Here is a 7,311-nt window from a genome sequence, read left to right as displayed (position 1 = left end):
AAAAAAAAAGAGAGAGAGAGAGAGAGAGAGATTGGCATTGTGATAAGGGCGCAGGATTATCTGAGCAGAGTAGAATGGACTCTTTAAAATGAGTTTGTTAAAAGTTTCTGTCTCCCTGACGGAGCCCTTTGAAGTTTCAACTCACCAGAATTTCCAGTGGTATCTCTGGGATGAAGGACTGTCAGTTTGCTAATTTCTGTGAATTTACAAGACCTCTCAGTGTGATTATGAACTGTAGCATTGCATGCTTTTTTTTCCAATTTAAAAGGCATTTATTCATATTTTGTTAGTTTTTTTGCTTCTCTACAAGTCTCTCTAAGTGACTGAGGCTAAATCTAACGGTTAAACTGCAGGTTTGATTAACTCTCACCAGTTTTTCCAACAGTGATCTCTCTTTGTGCCAGAGAATTTGTCTCCCTGGTTCCCAATTTCTTATTTATTTATTGTTTTGTGGAAAAATTTTTTTTTCCTTTTCTCTCTCAGGATTTTGAGAGTTTTGAGGGAAGCTCACCAGATATCAAGAAGAGCATCCCAAATCCGAGTGTGTCTGATTTGGTGTCTTCATGATTAGACTGGATGGATGAATGTTTGGGGATTGCAATGTCCACATTACTGAATATCATGGTATCAACTGTCCCCACTTGGGTAAAGTGTATCTGTCCAGTTTCTAATGTTGCCTTTTCCTTTTCTCTGCCATTCCTTGGGAAAGTCCTTTATGTTTACTCAACACTTGGGTTGGGGTGGTAATTAAACTTCACTTCATTGAAGGGCAGGGCTATCTAAATACACTACCCAGAATTCCTCCTTGAGGAAGACTTAAAGTCTCCTATACAGCTTATTAGTTTATGCAATGATTTATTTATGCAGTATGGATCCATGAACTTACTCTATACTATGGGTTGTAATTTCATGCAGATTTTCCTTGTTCCAAATGCTTTGCTTTTGGCAGCTGAAAGCTCTTGCAGGTTGGATCTTGTTCCCCTAGCTCTTTCATTGTTTAAATGTCTAATTGTTGTTTTAAAGCCATAGCTTTATTTATGTTAAAAAGTTAGGAAGAGCCATTGTGATAATATGAAAATATCCCATGCTTCATGAATTGTAGCAATTATAACATTATTATTTAAAAAAAAATTAGCCGGGTGTGGTGGCACACGCCTTTAATTCCAGCACTCGGGAGGCAAAGGCAGGTGGATTTATGAGTTCGAGGCCAGCCTGGTCTACAAAGTGAGTTCCAGGACAGCCAGGGCTATACAGAGAAACCCTGTCTTGAAAACCAAAACCAAAACCAAAATTTTTTTTAACTAATTGTGTTTAGGCTTGAAAAATCCTTAAAAGTATAAGATGCTTATAGGTATAGTGTATATAATATACCGCAAAGAAACTGAAACTCCCATATAACCATATATTAAAATACTGAATCATATACTACCTTAGAGTGTAAATACACTGGAGTGTAAATTCTCTTCTACAGGCATTTTGGTTAGATAGGTAAAGACATAGTCTCTCTCTCTCTCTCTCTCTCTCTCTCTCTCTCTCTCTCTCTCTCCTGTAATGACATAATACTGAGATGATGTGGCACAATGGCTCATAACCTGTGATCCCAACACTTAGGCTGAGGCACAAGGAAAAGATTGTAGGCTAGCCTGGGCTACATACTGTGACAGTGTTCCAGAATGAGTTGAAATTAGACAAACAAACAAACAAACAAACAAACATCAACAACGAAATATTTACCAGTAGATTTTCTGTTTCACAGTAACTGAGGCAGTAAAGCCCAAAGAGAAGGAACTAGCAGATTCTATTCCTGGTGATGTCCCTTCTTCTGGATTACAAAGGCTTGCCTCTTGCTGAGCCCTCCCTTGGTAGTGTTGAGTAGCAGTTTCTCCACTTGAAACATTCCACTCTGCAGGGAAGCTTTCCTTTCCAAACCTAAGCCAAGATTACGAGCCTCTGGAAGCAAGCAAGAGTAGCCTTAGGAAAGGAATGAAAGGAGGTTCACAGGGGTCTACCCTGCCTCCTCAAGGTTAGATAAGCCCTGAGGAGAGGAGACCCTCCAGACCTGTTGAGCCGATGTCAGATTATACAGGGAGCCCTGGGATTAATCTCTCTTTCCTGTCTCACCAAGGCTGGGTGGGCTGTTGGTAATGTAGCTGCCTTAGGGTCCCCCATACTACTGGAACATCACTCTTACGTGAAATGGAACTTTCTTGTTTCTTTGGAAGCTCAGTAGTGTCATATGTTTTGCCTGGGGTCAACAGGTGAAAGAATGTTCTGCCGAAGCAGACACGCGAGAGGATGCTTGGTGTTTAGGAAGAATATAAATATGACCCCATAGACAGTGGGAGGAGGCTCTGGCATTGATTTGCCTTGCACCGCCTTGCTAGTCTGTATTGCTTCACCTGGCACCATGTTGCTGATCTTCACTTGTCGTGACTTTGTGACTTCATAGAGAGTAACTTGCCAGACAATTTCTCGTGATATTCCAGTGGCTTGCCATCGCTGATTCATGAGGGGTGACTGCTGAGTGGACCAGACTGCAGCTGCTGACTTGTGTCGGTATTTTGCTAAAGGACTGGACTGCTGACAACAAAGATTGGAATTGACCCAAAGAACTATTTCTAAAGAGGTCCACAACCCTCGTTTCCTATTAACCTTTCTTTTCTTCTACATCTGGTGGGTGATGGGCTAGAAGGGAGGTTGAAGCATCTAAGCCAACATTTACCCCTGTAAGCAATCCAGTAAACTCATTGGATGGAATTCTTTTTTTGTTCTGTTGTCAATGTCCTATTTGTTCTCATGGCTACAGGAAAAGTCGAACAATGGGTAGAAAGAGTGCCCCGGCCTCTTATGAGGACACTACTTTCCAGATGAGTGACCCTTCATGACCCTGGGCAAGCATAATGACCTCCAAAATGTCTAGCCACAAATGTTATCCAGTTATGGTTAAGGCTTTAACATGAATTTTGAGGGATATGGATACTAGGTTCAAGGGCCTTCAGTGAATGTGACTGGTATCCTCACCTTTTGTGGGTGATTAGAATGATAATAAAGGGAAATTGTATGCAGATTTAACAAGGAAGTATAATCTCTAAGCCTAGGAGAGAGTCCTCAGAAGAAACCAATTTGGCCTCATCTTGATCTTGCATTTCTTCATGCCAGATATGAGAGTAAAAATGCTTAGGTTTGCTCTGTTGCTATGTATTATAATGGTAAATTCTGTATCCCAAGGTCTAGTTGTGTCAAGACAGTGAATTCTCATGTATGTCACCTTTTGTTGTGCAAACCATACTCCTTAATTTAAAGCTATTGGTTAAATAAAGATGCCTACAGCCTGTAGCTGGGCAGAAGGGAGGTAGGCGGGGCGTGAGTTCTGGGCCTTGTGGTCAGAGGCAGAGATCAGTAAAGAAGGGAAGGAGAAAGGAGACAGAGGTTGAGAAGGTGCCATAGGGTAGGTGGAACCTGAGCCCATGGCCATGAGGGCCAGCCTATTGGAGTAGGAATGGCCCAGGCAGAGCAGAGCAAGTGATACCTTGGGGAAGTAGACAAACTAGTATAGAGGGTTGATACCTGCCTTGCTCTAATGCTTTAAGGCTTATTATAAATATTAAGGTTTTGTGTCTTTTATTTGGGAATTAAGTGAGCAAAGGTGGGGTAGAAACCCATAAATAATATTTCCCACAACAGAAGATGTTTTCTGTGGGTTTTTTTTAATCCATTTTGTCACAACTCTAGCAATTAAGAAAAATTATATTACTGATCCCCATATTTGAGATTTTACAAAAGCTCCTGTAGTCTCATGTAGGAGAAAGGTGGAATGGTGATACATTTGTCCTTTTTGTTTGTTTGTTTGTTTTGTTTTTAAGTTATTATTATGCAATTTGTCTTTCAACCAAGTGAAGGATTTTTTTTTTTTAATATATGCTGTTCTAAAACTGAGGCACTTAAAATAAAAACACATGAGTGTTTAAGAAAAAAAACCATAGCTGCTGGGGTGAGCTGATTCTTGCAGAATGCAGAGAGTCTGCAGGAGAAACATATAGAAACACCTATCATTGGCTTCTTGTTATCATGCCTAATATCTGCATGTGCTTTTATAATGCTGACATTACAATCCTAAACCACACTGGATGAAGAAAGTCTTTCCTACTGAATAGCTCCTGCTGAAAAAGAAGTGCTGAGCAGAGGTCTTTCTCATTCTGGAAGTTCTCTTCTTTTCCAGGAATGTGGAAAGCAGATTTAAAATTAATGAATCTAGAAAGGGAGACGCGGCAGCGTGCACACGGTATTTCAAGCAAGCACCTCATCAAACCCATCAGAACACTGCCCCAGCTTTCAATTCTAAACTCCTAGAACGTCTCAGCCAGAGGGGATTTAGAGGCCACTCAGTTCCCTATCTTTTATGTGGCATCTGATGCCTGAAGGCTTGATCTACTAGGAAACACAGAGCAAAAATGATGTTGAGGAATACTTGGTTTTAATTATCATTCATGTGGCTTGGGGATTTCTCTGAACTAGTTTGTTGTTGTTGTTGTTGTTCACCATTACTGTTACTGTCTCCTCCTCTTCCTCTTCTGCCTCCTCCTCCTCTTTATCCTGTTCTCCTGTTCTTCCTTCCAAGAAAGGGCTCTATCTGGCCGGGAACCCACCTCGTAGGCCAGGATGTCCTTGAATTTGTAACAACCTCGCAGTGCCACACGAGTCCTGAGTCACTGTGTATCAGACAGGAATCTTTCTGGTGAAAATCTTAGACTACGCAACCCCAAATTGTTTAAGCCAAAATGGTATCTACTGAGTAACATAACTAAAACTTCATAGATTTTATTTTTAAATAAAAAGTAGAGTGTCCATTTCCATCTCAGTTGCCCAGCGGAATCCGAGTACCACATCAAACTGTAAAGCTGAGTTTGGCTTAGGTGTTTAGGTGCTCTTGTGATTGCAGTGGGACATGCCCAGTGCAGGCTCATGTGACTGGGCACGTGGTTCTTAGTTGCTGGCACTTTTGGGAGGGGGCATCAAACCTTAGAAGATCACACCTTCCTAGAAGTAGGTTACTAAGGGTGGGTGGGCTGTGCTGTTTTAGAGCCTAGGCTTGCTTTGTGCTGCTGATAGGAGCAAGTGGCTTTATGTTTCTGCTACCACGGCTTTGTCCAGATGCCATTCCTGCCATGCCTTCTCTGTACCTCAAACTCTGAGTCCAAATCCAATACTGTGCCCTCAAACTCTAGGTCAAAAATCAAACACTCTCATTAAGCTGCTGCACTGGGGATTTGGTCAGAGCTTTGAGAAAAATAGCTAATCAGCTTCCTTTCAGGGCCTGATTTCTTCCTTCTTTTCTATCTTATTTTCTGTGTCAGATTCATTTTCAAATGCAACCTGCCCTTGCCACCATATTAGCCTCTTGTTCTCAGGGTTGACATTCAATAGGATAGAGTACTGGCCTCTTTTCAATGGTCCGGAAAGTTTCTTTGTGTGTCTTTGACTGTCTGTGTCCATCACTAAGTCAATTATACTGGTGATATGCCGCACTGCTTTGATTTGTCTGGCTGCGGCCATTTCTTATGCCCCCGGAGCTGGCAGTAAAAGCTACTTTTCTTGAATTATAGGCACTGAGAGTTGAGGACAATTTTGTATGTTTTTTTTGCCAAAAGAAGGGGAATGCATGAATGCTGGCATGTCTCCAGCTTGAAAATGGGTTTCTGTGTTCTCCCTTTGAAATCCCGCCCCTTTAATTCGATGTATTGGGACCTGCTCCACACCAGGTGTGCAGCCGGGATAAAGTAGACAGTGTCTCTCTCTTAGTCTGATGTGTGCTGCTGTAACAGAATATTCGGGAGTAGGTAATTCTTAAAGAGAGAATTGTATTCCCTCGCCTGCCCTTCTGGAAACCAGGAAATCAAAAATGAAGGCATTGGTGGGCGGGCATGGTGTTTCTTTCTAGGATAGTGTCTCCGTGCTGCAGCACCTAGGGAGGAGGACGCTGTGCCCCCTCTTGGCAGAAGGAAGTAAGATCGAATCCTCTGCAGTGAGCTTCAGTGGCCCTAAAGCGCTATGCACCTCTGTTAGGCCTCCATCTCCAAAATCAATGCTGGAGAGGTTTGGTTTACAGCAAATGGGTTTTCAGTATACATTCAGACTGCAGCACTCACGATCCCATGGAACTGAATCTGAAGAAATATCTTTACATACAAAGCCGTTAGGACAAACAATAACTTATGTGTTAAATAGTATTTAAAAGCTAAGGGTTTTTCTACTAGGGAAATAAACTAACATGTTCAGAGAAAAAGTCAAATGATGTTTGCAATATTTTCCACAAGGGTACACCCACAATGGGATGGGGTCGGGGGCGGGAGGATGAGAAGCCAATTAATCAATTTTCAGTGGTCAGGGAAATCTGAATTGTGACTGGCTGCTGAAATATTAGCAGGCTGTCTTTCGGGCTAAGATTGGACTGGAAATGCTTAATTTCTTCTGGCAAACATTCTAGTCAGAGGACCTCCCTATCTTAGCATGGAAGCCAAAAGCACAGGAAGAGAAAAAACTGTAAGGGTCACTCTGGGCATCATTCAGTGAAGAGTATGTCTTAATAAGTAGAGGTGAATTAGATTAAGGAGGGTCAGGTAGATACATGGGCAGGTGGGAGAGTGAGTGTGAAGTCTTCCCTATGCCACGCCATAGGCACCGTGCCTAGTCTGCTGACGTACAGGGACCACCACAGAGAAGGGTGTTTGCCCTCCTCCTTGAAGTTGTCTGGGACTTGTGTGGGAGACAAGCATGGAGAACCAGCAGGACACTGAACACAGATGACAGAGGAAGTCAGGTGCTGTTTTGAGTATGCTCTTCTAGAAAAGACAGAAACAGAGGAAAGAGAAGGAAGGGAGAGCTTATGCAAGGCTTCCTGGAGGAATCATTATGTAACTGATCCTCAAGAAGAGATAGAGTCCCCAGGGGGGAGGAGACAAGGAAAGGTACCCCAGGCAGAAGGAATGACACCCAGTGTTCCCTCTGGCCTGTTTCTGTCTGGCACTCCTACCTGTTTAATTATCACATGATGTTACAGCTTCTGGGGGAGCGGCAGCTTCACTCTTACCACCTCACCTGGTTCCACAATAGCGAAGCATCTGAAGGAAGACCTTTCTTTAGTGTGTCCCCCTCTGCCCACTCAGATCAGTGCACCCCTCAGGCTGCATGCTCCTGCTGCCTTATGGCTTGCATGGAAGCAAGCCTGTAGTTGTGTCTCTTGAGTTAAGGCTCTGAGGTCAGGCTGGAGAATCAGTTTGTCTTGCAGATGCAATCACTGTAGGGAGGGGAGTG

Source organism: Mus musculus, chromosome 1, assembly GCF_000001635.26.
Source record: "Mus musculus strain C57BL/6J chromosome 1, GRCm38.p6 C57BL/6J".
NCBI lineage: Eukaryota > Metazoa > Chordata > Mammalia > Rodentia > Muridae > Mus > Mus musculus.
This window is presented reverse-complemented; position numbering follows the sequence as displayed.